The following is a 14,291-nucleotide window of genomic DNA, read 5'->3' on the forward strand; positions in this document are numbered from 1 at the left end:
TATTGATTCCATGACATATACATCTAGACATAGACATGGTGCTTCCCTCTGGTAACTCAGGACTGCCACATTTGGGACACCCAACAGTATGAGAGTCTTGTGTTCCAAGAGTAGGTGCATTCCCTAAATATACCACCCACTGTCACATCTCTTTCCTTCTGTACGCTTCTTCATACACCTTTTCTATACCCTCTGCTGTGAAGATCCTTTCTCTCTGGCTGGTGAATTTCTACTCCTCCCTCAAGGTCCATTTCAGATATCCCCTTTCATAGTCCTACACTGAGATAAGCTTAGAGTAAATGGTGAAAAAGATAAGCTTTATCCAATTGACTTTGACAGAGCTCTAGATATCAGAATAGGACAGCAGTAATTGGATTAGAACAAGGAGAGGACTTCTCCGAGTGAATAAACCATTATCCTCCAACAACCCTCTTTAGGGCTGTTGTAGTTTTGGTGGGTGGGGACTCACAGAGAAAGGCATGGCAAAGGACAGAGTTGGGAGTTTTTTGAGCTGGAGCCTTGGAAGTGAACACACAGGAGAAGAACACAGAAGAATAGAGAAGGCTCCTTAGACACAGCAGAAGCCCAGGGGAGAGAGACAGAGCCATTTGCCTGATAATCTTCGGTTGGCCTTGTGGAGAGAGCACATCAGCTGAGCCCAGAGAGAAATGGAGACCCAACAAGAGAGGAACCCAAGAAGCCTGAACTCTTGGCAGACGTCAGCAGCCATCTTGCCCCAACACATGGCAATAGACTTTGGTGAGGGAAGTAACTTATGCTTTATGGGTTGGTAACCATAAGCTTCTAGTCCAAATAAATAGCCTTTATAAAAGTCAACAGATTTCTGGTATTTTGCATCAGCACCCCTTTGGCTGATTAATACAGCTGTCTTGAACTAACTAGATGACCTGAAACAAGGCCCTTTGCCTCTTTGAGCCCAGAACCCTCCTCCATAAAATGAGACCATGAGAGTAGATGTTTCTGAAGGGCACTTCGAGCTCTGGCAACTTGATGGTTCTGTGACTCTGGGTCCCTTTTCCCTTCTCGCTGGGGGTTATATGCTTCCCCAACGAGCTTGCATCCCAATCTGGAGAGGGTGAGGCTGTCCACTCCTGTGCCAGCCTCTGTCCTGGATGGCCTCTGTTTAAGGTGGGGGCTTGCTCTACTTGGTTTCACTTATGGGCTTCCCTTGGTGTTCTCTACCCTTCTCTGGAACACTCAGAGGTGGGAGCATAGGCCAGGAGGGTGTTTTCTCAGGCTCTCTTTCTGCTGTGTCTATCATGCCACTATTTCCACCCTGCTAGGGCTGCCCATGAGGGCACAGAAGACTCTACAAAATTTTCTTCTTCCAGTGTTCCAGACAGGAGGCAGGGCACAGCTTCCCGAAACTATTCAGTCTCTTTACCAATCCCACCCTCCCCCAACAGGATTTTAGATTTTCTCAGAGACCCACATTAAGAACTCACTTGCTTTCTTCTCCAACTCTCCAAACTCTTTTCTCCAGCCTGAAACTGTTCTTATCACCTAGGAAAACTGCTGGGGCGGGGGCAGGGGGGGGTTGTGCTGGTTTGAGTTTTTTGTGGACCCCAGAAAATTCTGTTCTTAAGCTAACCCATTTCTGTGCCTGTAAACTTATTGTATTGGGGCCTTTGGGGGACCTGCCTTTTGACTAGATTACTTTTTATTAGATTGCTTCGGTAAAGGGCATTTGATTAGATTACAGGGCCCAGGGTGAGTCTTAATACTCTTACTGGAGTCTTTTATAAATGGAGGACTAAAAGCAACACACAGGGGGAAAGCTGCGATGACAGAGAGAAGCCAGGAGAGGCAAACTGCTGCCTCCATTATGCCCTGCCATTTGCCTGGTCACCCACAGCTGAGAGGCTGGGCCCATGGAGAGAGGAAGCTGAAGACAGAGAGGCTCCTGGGGAGAGGGGAGAGACAAGCAGACAGGCATCGTGCCCTGCCATATGCCTGATGGCCCACAGCTGAGCTCAGAAAGAAAGCATCTTTAGATGATGCCACCAAGTGCCTGATCGCCCACAGCTGCGACTTGGTGAGACAGCATCTCTTGATGAAGCCTTGATTTGGCCACTTACACAGTCTCAGAACTGTAAGCTTTTAACCTAATAAATTCTCATTATAAAAGCCAACACATTTCTGGTACATTGCTTGGGCAGCATTTAGCAAACTAAGACCATGGTTTATGGTTTTAACTCTGAGCTCTGCCTATGGACTCTACTCATGATATTTAAATCAGGACTTGGAAGGAAAGTGTCAGATTGAACATCTAATTTCACTCCCTCCCAGTGCCCTGCCAGGACCATAGCAAAGAGGGCAAAATACACAGAGACACACAGACCACAGGAGAACAGACCACATCAACATTTTAGAAGCTGGAAAGCAAAAGGAAAGGTGGTAACTGATTTCACAGACCCAGCAGAATAAAATCTAAAGCCCACAGCAAAGAAATGTAAGAACCAGCCAGATGTACAGCTCAGAATTCTCAAGGAACTAAAAGTATTAGGAACCCCCGGAACTGGGGTAAAAGATTTGCTAAGATACAGATTAATTTAAAGTAGCCAAAAAAAGTAGTTGGATCCCAAGATTCCCTCCTCTCATAACAACTGCCCTTTCCCACCCTGGGAGAAGACTGGAGATTTCGTCTCAGGAGAAGGGTAGAAAGGGATTGGGGGACAGCAAGCACATTTGAGGATATACATTCTCAGCACAAATGGGGGGATTAGGGTGAATGTGTGAATTCTAAACACTGAGACTGCTGCCCCCATGTCCCACTGCCTGAAGCCTGGAAGCTAGGTCTTTGCCCTCTAAGAGAACACTGGATATGTCTTCTCTAGAGAAATGAGCCATGGTGGGGATCTGCTCCCATCCTGGACATTTGGACCAAAACCAGGGCTCATCACTGTGAGATTTCACTATGGACAAAGAGAAGATTCTACCTGCTTCCAGAAAAAAAAAAAAAGAAACAAGTCACATTCAAAAAAAGCTAGAAACTAGAATAAGTTCAGTTTCTTTAGTAACACTACAAGCTAAAAGACAGGAGAGCAATAGCTTCAAAATCCTGAGGGATGGTGATTTATGACCTAGAATTCTATAAATAGCTAAACTATTCATCGAGTGAGAGGTAAGAACAAGGACATTTTCAGACAGGCAAGGACTTCAAAATACTTGCCTTCAATAACTCCCTTCTCAGGAAACCTTTAGAGAATGCGCTTCTTTGAAAGGAGGGAGTAATCTAAGAAAGAGGAATCCACTGGACATAGGAAATAGGCAATCCAACAGGAGAGAAGCAAAGCGAGATGCAGGATGAAGCTGATCAGAGATGGTGTTGGGTCCAGATTAGAACTGTCCTGCATGCTCTGGGATGAGAAGATGAAATTGATAGAACCCCCATTGCATCGATGAGAAGATGAAATTGATAGAACCCCCATTGCATCTGAAATGTCTTCAGAGGATATTTTGACAATGGGTGAAAAGTTTAGTGTTGAATTAGTGATAAATACACATATACAAATAATAAAAGAAAACAATTTTTAACTTCAGGGACAATGAAACAATGTAGAGAAGATAAAGTAGTTATAATTTACTGCATTTTTCAAGCTATAGAAAGTGTTTCCTCTGGACTGACAATAAGATAGACAGGCCCTGAGCCTCAACAGACTTCAGCTCCTACAATCTGATTTATTGGACTCACCTCACTCAGCTAAGATGGAGTTGAAGAAGGACAACCACCACACCATGGAGCCTAGAGTGCCTACAACTGAAAGCAGGAGGATTGCATCCAGTATCCATGTGGAATCTGAGCCTCCTCTTGACATAGAGGTGCAACGGGCACAACCAATCCAAGGTCCACAGGAAAAGGTGGCATTGGAGTGGGAAAAGTGGACATGGTGGCTGATGGGTAAAGGGGAATGGCAGGAAGAGATGAGATGTGGCGGCGCCTTTGGGACTTAGAGTTGCCCTGGATGGTGCTGCAGGGGCAATCACTGGACATTGTAAATCCTCCCAGGGCCCACTGGATGGAATGTGGGAGAGTATGGGCCATGATGTGGACCATTGACCATGAGGTGCAGAGATGCCCAGAGAAGTACTTACCAAATGCAATGGATGTGTCATGATGATGGGAGTGAGTGTTCCTGGGGGGGGAGTTGTGGGGTGGGGGTGGTGGGGTTGAATGGGACCTCATATTTTTTTTAATGTAATATTTTTACAAAATCAATTAAAAAAAAAAGAAAGTGTTTCCATGGCTTAATACTGTAAAAAGTGACCATTGAACTAATCAAAATTACCAAATAATTAAATGGAGATGAAGTGGATGTGGGAAGGGTTCACATGTCTGAGGGAGGCAGAGGGCAGAAGATGAGCTAAATTTCCATCTTCCATAACAGGAAGTCAATAGTTTCCACTGAAAAATTTTAAAAGGAGAAGCAGACGTGGCTCAAGCAGTTGAGTGCCCACCTTCCACATGGGAGGTCAGGTCCCGGGTTCAGTTCCTGGTACCTCCTAAAGAAAACAAAACGAAAACAAGCAGACAATGAGCAAAAACAATAAGCAGACAACAAGCAAAAACAATGAGCAGACAACAAGCAAAACCAAAACAAGCACACAATAAGCAAACAAAGGAGGGAGCCAACTCAAGGGAGCAAAAGGTAAAAATAAAAAATAAAAAAGGGTTATGGAAGAAGCATGCTATCTAGGATATAAAATTTGTTTTAGTCTGCTAGGCTGCCAAAAGCAATATACCAGAAATGCATTGGCTTTTCAATGGGGATATATTGACTTACAAGCTTACAGTTCCAAGGTTGAGAAAAATGTCCAAATCAAGATATCGGGTGATGCCTATTCTCCAAATACTGGCTGCTGGCGATCTTAGACTCCTCTGTCACATGGCAAGGCACATCACAGGACATCTGCTGATCTTGCCCTTTTCCTCTATGTTTCATTACTTCAACTTCTTGCTTCTGTGGCTTTCTCTCTTTCTTTCTCCATATTCATCCCATTCATAAAGATACCAGTAAGAGGACAAAGACCCACCCAGGGCCACACCCTACTGAAGTAATCTAATCAAAGTCTTTAGCTAAAATAACTTAACCAAAAGGTCTCACCTACAATAGGTCCATGCCCATTGGAATGGATTAACTCTAAAGCCTCAAACCATCAAAGAGTCCATCCCCAAGCACTCAGATAAATGAAGGAAAGTGGCTGCTTCAGAGAAGGAAGCATGGGCAGGAGAATGCTGTTGTGTTTTCATAACAAATCCTCCAGAGCTACTTTTTAATATACATGCATCAAAACTAAAAGCAAAAGGAGAAAAGAGAGTGACAGAACTTACTCCTGTCTCCTGCTCTATATACCAATGGTATTCCTTTGTATAAAGCACTGGGGGACCCCTGGGCAGTATATCCAGGCTAACTTGAGTCTAATTACAGAGACTGAGTGGCCATAACTCAAGCCTCCTGGTAGTAGTCGACAGCAAAGGGGCACAGACCCAGGGAGAATTAACAAGCCTTTGGATATCAGGCCCTAAAACTTCATCCCTCAGCTGTGATTAGCATATTGTGTGCCAGTAAGCACAGAAGGTGGATTTTCTGCCTCAGTGATGAGGAATGGTGTGTTGCAATCAGCCTCTCTTCACTATATCAGGCTGCTCACCACAACAACCCAGTGCGGCTCTGAATTCCCCGCCCCTGAAAGAGTATGCCACCTGGTCCCCAAAGGGTGTTTCCCACATTTGCTGAATAAATGTCATAGCGGGGGAAGGGGGGAAATGAGCTAATTTGGTCTCAAAACTGTGTGTGTAAGAACTTTAAAGAGTGTTTTTGGGTTATAAATAGCAAGATGAATACATACTTGTGAATAGTATCCCCTCACAGACGGTCTCTTCCGGTCCTCACACTCTCTGCATGAGAGAGATGCTTTACCTTTTTCTCATGGTACAGAAGATAAAATTGAGCACCAGGGAGGTTTAAACAATGTGTCCAGGGTTGTGTGGCTTGTTGATGTAGGACCAGACCTGGGAAGAGGTTCTTAAGCTCCACACCTGGCTTTCTCGGCTCCACCACCCTTGGGGGTACTTGAATTGGCTTCAAGTGAAGCGACTTGAAATTTTTTTTTTCACTTGATCTTTTAACTTCAGCTTCCAGCAGTCCTGCATAGAAATCACCAGCCGAGGGACAGCGGGCAGGAGTCACCTAAGTACACGTTGACTTCAGCTGCTCCAGCAGGTAAAATGGCAGTGAAATGGTGCATACAGATCTGAAATGGAGCAATTGCTGACCTGCCCATGGGCATCTACAGCTTCTTAGTTACTGCACATAGCAATCCATCTTGGTGACTGTCTCAGAAGCAATTTAGGACAAGGCTTTCCTTCCCTAACCCAAGTGAAACTCGGTCAGATTTGTAAGGGAGGTAATGGGATCATAGGTTCCAAGTCATCATTCTACGGCTTTCCTTCTGAGACAGGCCTCCAAAAGGGACCAAGCAGAGCGGCAATAGGAACTGACATGTGCCAAGCCCTTATCCGGGCCAGGCTCTTCAGTCATAGGATCTCATTTAATTCTCACAACAGTATTCTAAAGTGGGAATGATTATTTCCATTTTCCAGATGAGGAAACTGAGGCTCAGAGGCTCCTGACATGCCAGATTCACCCAGCTGGAAGATGAAGAGTGACAGAACCAGAATTTATGCTCTTTCTGCCTGACCACACTGACTAACCAAAGTGGAGTTATGGGGAGTCAAAACTTCCAAATGTGGTTTGTCCCCGGCTCTCATCTGCGGCTCACCTAAAACTGAAAAATGAATTGATTCAAAGGAGGGTGTTGGCTGGGTGGCGGGTCTGTGGGGAGCTCAATATTTTTAGTCATTTTTTCATACAGACCAGGATGGAAAGATGAGAAACCACAGGGGCTGGCACAGGCCTCGGGATGAACTCATGATGCCCGAAATAGGTGGGGCCAAAGCTTTCAGATGCCTGTCCTGTGGCCTCGGAGCTGAGTAAACCACAAGAAGCGCTGGTTTCTTTTTTCTGGTGCCTGAAACCTCAGTTAAAAGGTATTCCATCAAAGAATGTTTGAGCTGGAAAGAACCTTAAAGATTTCGCCGTTGAATCTCTCTCTTTTACAAATAGGGAAATGGAGGCTGAGTTTAGGAAAATTGCATGCAAATCAAGGGCAGAGGTGGACACCACACCAAGATCCTTGTCTCCTCAATGGCATCTTCCCCCCGTGCTCTGCAGCCTTTCCTACGCAGCCTCCTGTGCCCGCTGCCAGGCTTGTCTCGGGTGGTGTGGAATGAGGCAGAGAGTGGAGACTGTAATCATGGGAGTCAGAATGCCCCGAACGTCTGTCTCCACCACGCCCAAGCTTGGTGACTTTGGACCTATCACTTTACTTTTTTTGTGACACACATTTCTTAAATCAGGATGTTATGGCTGATTGTGAGATTCAGCAGAGACAATTTATAAATATTTCTTCCCTCCACTTCCTGTTCCACCAACTACAGGGAATTTCTGGAAGGAAGGAGGTGTACACAGATGGTGTAGAAAACCCTATTGGACCCTTTCCAACAGCTATGCCTTCCTCCCCCACTCTTAATAGAACCAGATTGTGTTCTGGTACCCACTCCCTCTTCAGGGAGGCCACCTGCCCCCACACACCAGAGAGTGAATAGACCAATTGTGGTGACCTCATTTTCCTAGCCAGTGTTTGTCCCTCATGGCTTGCAACACAATTCTGTCCAATAAGAGTAGAAAGGAAGTGATTTTAATAGAAGGAAAGAAAGAGAGATAGAGAAAGGAAAGGAAAGGGAAGGAAGGAAGGAAGGAAGGAAGGAAGGAAGGAAGGAAGGAAGGAAGGAAGGAAGGAAGGAAGGAAGGAAGGAAGGAAGGAAGGAAGGAAGGAAGGAAGGGAGAGAAAGAAAGAAAGAAAAAAGAAAAGACAAGAAAAGAAAGAGAAGTAAGAAATAAAGAAGAAAAGAAGGAAAGGAAGGGAGAGAGGAGAGAGGGAAAAGAAGACAAGAAGGAAAGACACAAAGGGAGGAAGGAAGGAAGGAGGGAGGGCTGGAGGGGGGTAGGGAGGGAAGGAGGAAAATAGGAAGAAATAATCCCTGGATAGTGTCATGAAGATGGGGCCTCTGGTCTACCACCACTTTACTCTGGCAGCAGTCAACCTGAGGACAAGGCCCAGAGCAGTAGAAAGAACCTAGGTCCTTGATGACAGGTCTCGCCTCAGGACTTCTTCCTATGTGAGATCACGAATTCCTCATTGGTTAAATCATTTCTCTTGGTGGGGTAGGAAGTTTGATATTTGAAGCCCAGATCATTCTAAGGGCTATGGATACATCCCAACAAAAAGTATATGGTATTTTTATTTTTAAGTCCAAGGCTGACTTGGGACTTAACTCTCCTTGAGGCCCCTTCAAAAGACAGTGCAGCCTCATTAATCCTGCAGAGTGTCTCTCTTTCACACAAACTTCCTGACACAGCCTTTTAGGCCATCCTGCTCTTCTAAAGCCTGTCCCTGCTGCTCCCAACATGCATGCATGTTCAAGCTGTTTCACACTTAGCTTAGGAGGTCATGTGTACCAACGCCACCAGAAGTTAGGGTGTAAATCCCAGGGTTGCTCTAGGCTTCAGTGGTGCTGTTATCAGGACTCACCCCTGGCAAATCATGAGATTAGGGAAACCTGCCTTCTGTATACATTCCCCATCCCTGGGAGAAAACCTTTCCCCCCTCATGGCTCCACCATCTTCCTCGAGTTCTCTCACCATTCCCCACCCAATAGCTGTCCTTGGAGGGGTGGACAGGTGCCAGCTCCGGGCAGGGCTCAGAAAGCCCCCTTCTGGCTCCACCCCTAATTTCCTGGGAGTGAGCCATGTCTCCAGTCTGCGCTTTGGTTTCCTCACCTAAACAGCGATGGAACTGAGTTATAGCAAGTCCTGCTTCAACCAGAATAGCTCTGCTGTTAACTGTTTAGGCCTTGGGTTAGATTTTATTTCTGCTTTAGAAGCATAAAAACCACTGGGTAAGTTGATCTTTAATGACTCTTCCAGATCTTATGTCCTGATTCAAATATTCCAATCCATTTCCAACACAAATATCCACCCAAAGTGAAGAGGGTGGAATATGAGGCAATAGGGAATGGTGAGGACCATGGAAAGTTAGTGTGAGCATGTGCCATCTGCTGGGTCTGCTCTACTGTTGCTTTGGGGGATTTGGGGATCCGGGTTCCCAGAGTTTCAGATTTCTTTCAAGAGAAGCCAGAAATCTAGATTTTATGTGAAATGTTGGAATATGAATCAAACAAAGCATATCTCTGAACCAAATGTGGCTTGTGACCTACCAATTTGCACTCTCCAGTCCCCTCAGAGAAGGACCATCAAATGGAGGGAGTGAATTATAGTGATAATTGGAGCAACTGGGTGCCAAGCCCTGTGCTCTGAGCTTCGTGGGCACGACCTCATTCACTCCTCACCACGGTTCTGTGACTTCTGGGGGACATTTCCAAAGAGTCGGTACCCCACCCCACTCCCTCGTGAATCAGGTTTGGCCTGGCAGAGCCCTGTAGTTTGTCGGTCCCTCCAAGTGGCAGTTTGCATCTCGAACTGCCTCCCTGGCCCTCTGCCTTGCCCAAGCTGATCCACAGAGTTTGATTTAAATTGGGCTTGGAGTAGAGAGAGGGAGTATGAAAAGTGGCTGTGGAGGGTGAGGCAGTGGTGGAAAGGAGGGAAATGGGGACAAGACTGTCAATTCCTCCATTGTCAGAGGGGGAACTGGATCCAATGCTTGTGGGCCCCACTGGCCTTACAATTCCTCCTGGGCCCCCAAGGCCCAGGTAAGCAGGTGTAGTTGGATGGTGAGGTACCAGGGAAGGGGAAAAAAATCTATATGTACTGGGAAACTACTATATTCCAGGCTCTGTCCTTTATGCGTGTTGGTTCATTTCATCCTCACAGCAAATGAATGGGAGTGCTATGTGTATTCCCACTTTACAGGTGAGGAGACCGAGGCTCAGAGAATGGAGAGCATCAAATCCAGGTCAGAAGTCTAGGCCATCTAGCGCCAAAGCCTATGCTTTCCACAGTACCAGCTGCCCTTCCAAATCACATAAAGGGCACACATTGCCATTAACTGGCCTAATTACAGCTTCCACATAAGAGAGATCTTACTGCATTTGGCTTTTTTGAAGAAAAAACTAGGAACAGTGAGGCTGCCAGTTGCAACTTAGGGTCTCCCCTTTTCCTGGACATTCATCTTGGCCTCAACCTGCTCCTCTCGTTCCTAACTGGTTCTGGTAGTCAAGCTGGGAAGGGCGGGTAATTGGAATAGCACGTGTGTGTGTTAGAGTTTGTGAATGTAACTCTGCGTGTCTGTGTGAGTGTGTGTCTGCAGCTAAAACCTGCCTCTGAGTATACGTGGGGGTGTGAAACTAAAACATGAGTTTGTGTGTATGAGTCCCAAGTGTGTGTATGAAAACCTAAGTTTGTTTGCCTCCTTGGCTCTGTTATCTGGCTGTGTGTGAGCAAGGGTGAATTTCAACTCAGGGCTCTTTAACTTATCCTCCCCCGCTCCTCCTAGCCAGGGCACAGGAGGTTGGCAGCACTTCCGGCAAGGGGTAAGAACCTGCCAGGACTGGCTGTGAAGCTGCATCACTTTCCTTCCAGATGGGTCTTGAACAGGTCTGGATGAACCACAGACTCTGAATCCCCTGTGAGCCGCATTTCCTTCATAAAATTCCCTTCTGTCTGTTGGAATGAACAGAATAAAATCAAACTGAGGACCTGAGCCGGACCTCGGAGGGGCCGCACATGGCCTTAAGGGTTGAGAAGAAAGCCAAGGTCGCTGCAGCAGTGAAGGCCGTGGAGGGCTGTTCCAGGGCATCTCAGGAGGCGGAGGCGGCCAGCCCTCCCGCTGTGCACCAGTGCACCGACCCCTGCATCACCCCCTGTGACCACCATGCCTGAACCAGGGGAGGCAATGCCGGGGACAAGAACGCCACCAGAGCAGCTGATGATGAATCGGAGTCTGAGGACAGCTGGGGTTTTGGCCCCGGGGGAGCTGGTGTGGGGGAAGCTGCAGGGAGCTTCTGGCGGCTGGGCCACATTGTGTCTTGGTGGACCTTGGGCCCGAGCCGAGCAGCTGAAGGCACCCACTGGGACCTGTGATTCAGAGTCAGCACTGAGAAGCAGATGGCACTGAGTGACTTTTGCAGTGCGTTCCACCAGGCCACCTCCAACAAGCAACCCACGTACCCCAAGTCCCATGGATGGGCAGCAGGCATGCAGGGCAGCTGCTCCCTGTGTGCCATGACAATGAGGAGCGTGACACTGCCAAGGCCGTGGTAGGGCAGAACAAACAGATGATCGACTGGGCACTTGGGGGCTTCCAGCCCTCTGGCCCAAGGGTCTGGGGCCATCAGAAGAGGAGCAGAATCCCTACAAAGAAATATACACAGACATGTGCCCATGCAGCACCCCCACTAGCCAAAAAGCCCCAGAAAGGCACATGCAAGAAGCCCAAGGCTGAGGAGATTATCCGTAAACGCACAAGAGAGCAGCTGGCGTAGGAGACATGGCAGAAGCGTGGGAACATCAAGGACAATCGCATCTCTTGTAGGAGTCTCAACGTCACCCTGGAGCATCCTCTCTCCATCAGGGGAATGTGCCAAAATCGCAAGAACTGCTTCCCCGAGTGTGCGTGCCAGTCAACGGCAATGGCGATCAGGCCTGCTGCACCATCTGCTGTGGGGGCGCGAAGTGCTTGTGTGCGGGAACAACCACTGCGGCGGGTGCTTTTGCAAGGAGTGTGTGGATCTCTTAGTGGGGCCGGGAGCTGCCCAGGCGGCCATGGAAAAAGACCCTGGAACTGCTACATGTGTGGGCACACGGGCACCTCCAGGCTGCTGCTGTGGCGGGGCAACTGGTCCCCTTGGCTCCAGATGGTCTTCGCCAATAACCACAACCAGAAACTTGACCCTACAAAGGTTTACCCAACTGGTCCAGCTAAGAAGAGGAGATCATTGGGTGCTGTCTCTGTGGATGGGATCGCTACAGGGCTCTGGGTGCTGGGGGAGCTTGGCATCCAGGTGGACCACTAGCTGCATAGCCTCAGGGGGGTGTGAGGACTCCATCGGGGTGGGCACTGTGGGGCACCATGCATGGTCACGTCTGTCAAGGACATCTGCCTCGTCACGCAGAAGCATATCCAGGAGTGGGGCCCATTGGATCTGGAGTTGGGGGCAGTCCCAGTGATGATTTCTCCACTGATGACCTTGCCCACCAGGGGCTCTACAAGGGAGATGACTGCCCCTTCTTCTGGCTCTTTGAGAACACAGTGACCACAGGCATTAGTGACAAGAGGGACACCTCACCATTTCTCAAATCCAACCCTGTGATGACTGACGCCAAAGATATGTCAGCTACATACAGAACCCACTTCTTCTGGGGTAACCTTCCCGACATGAGCAGGCCACTGGCATCCTCTGTGGAGCTGCAGGGCTGTCTGGAGCATGGCAGAAGAGCCAAGTTCAGCAAAGTGGGGACCATCGCTACTAGGGCAAACTCCATAAAGCAAGGCAGAGCCAGCCTCTCCCCACCCCAGGATTGAGAAAGAGGACATCTGATGGTGCACAGAAATGGAAAGGGTGTTAGGCTTCCCTGTCCACTCCACGGACATCTCCAACAAGAGCTGCTTGGCGAGGCAGAGGTGGCCGGGCCAGTCGTGGAGCACACGGGTCCCCACCACCTCTTCACTCAGATGAAAGAGGATTTTGCTTGTGTGTAAGGGGCATGAAGGCAAACAGAGGTAGTGACCCAAAGTTCAGCACAAAACAAAAGCTCCAAGAACCTGAGGATGGAGAGAAGTACCAGCTCCCAGAAGAGTAAAAGGAATTTAAAAACAAAAACCCCAGATACGAAAAGATCAGAAGGCTTTGCCTTGCAAAAAAGCTGGACGTCATCTCCTGATTTTTCGATGTTTGTTTAAAAAACAAAACCAAGCCCTCTCCCTCTCCCACCCCCTTTTAATTTTGGTCAGACCTTTTGTTTTTCACTCGTTCCAGAAGGATTTTCTGTTTCTTTGGGGTTTTGTTTCTTGCTGTAACTGAAACAAGAGCGTTTATTGCAGCTAGAATCAATGACAAAAAATAGTAACATTCCCTTGCAAAGGAGATGGGAGAGAGGAAAAAAATAAAAGTTCTGCTTCTGTTTCTGACCAGATGAGGGTCTCTGGGCCAGCCAGTCTGCTTCCAAAGCCTCATTCCTCTTTAGTAAGCCAAGGTCAGCTTTGTTCCTGGGATATACGCCTGTCTCACGTGACATAAGGAACAGGAATTGCCTTTTGTCGAGTGTAAGCTGTTGGTGAAAGAACATTGAACACTTTTATCTCTATCATGTGTAAAACATCTTTCATTATCTGTAGAAGTTTTCTTCTCGTTAATATTTGTATCATATATCTTTTTTCCAACATGTCTGAATCCTTATGGATTTAGATGTAAATAGCATAGAATGTTATTTTGTTTTTCAACTAGTCTCACAATATCTGTCTTTAACAAGATGACAATCTGTTTATATTAACATAATTTCTGATATATTTGTTTAAATATATCTTTTTTATACAGGATTCGCCTATGCCACCCTATTAGTAACACCGTCATTGGTGTGGTACATTTGTTACAACTAATGAAAAGCACATTTTAAAAATTGTACTATTATGTTATATTGTTTGCAATAATTATGTATATAATTATTATGTATATATTAATCATTCACTGTTTAACTTAGGTTCACTGTTTGTGTTGTGCCATTACAAGGATTTTATTATTATTATTATTATTCTAGTTACATACACAAGCCAAAATTTCCTTCTTTTAACCACATTAAAACATATAACTTGACTAACAGGAAGATGGAAGATTAAGGAGGAGGAGGAATCACTTCTCTCCCAGAAAACACAGCTAGAGGACAGGCAGAGGTCTGTTCTGTAGCTCAGGACACCAGGGGACAGTGGGACACCACTGAGAAGAGAGAGGAGCAAAGGAAAGGAGTCTCTGCTGGCTGAAAAACCCCTTGAGTAGAGCAGCAGAAGCAGCAACTGGCACACTTCCCCCCACCTATGGAGAAAATAGCAGTTTGTGGACTACAGCAGCTGTGGACTGCATTGGTTGCAAACTGAGGGGCTTACAGGGGTCCTCTAGCACAAGAAAGGGGACAGGGAGAGACACAGCCTACAGCAAATTCAGATTTTGGCCAGCCAACTTGCTCTGCTGCATTGGA

At 47.0% G+C, this 14,291-nt stretch overlaps 1 pseudogene; it reads left to right on the forward strand.

Moving 5' to 3' along the window:
• The first annotated feature begins 10,235 nt into the window (after positions 1–10,235).
• Positions 10,236–13,558, forward strand: LOC101427713 (DNA (cytosine-5)-methyltransferase 3A pseudogene; annotated as a pseudogene).
• The last annotated feature ends 733 nt before the right edge of the window (positions 13,559–14,291 follow it).

Source organism: Dasypus novemcinctus, chromosome 25 (genome assembly GCF_030445035.2).
Source record: "Dasypus novemcinctus isolate mDasNov1 chromosome 25, mDasNov1.1.hap2, whole genome shotgun sequence".
Lineage (NCBI taxonomy): Eukaryota > Metazoa > Chordata > Mammalia > Cingulata > Dasypodidae > Dasypus > Dasypus novemcinctus.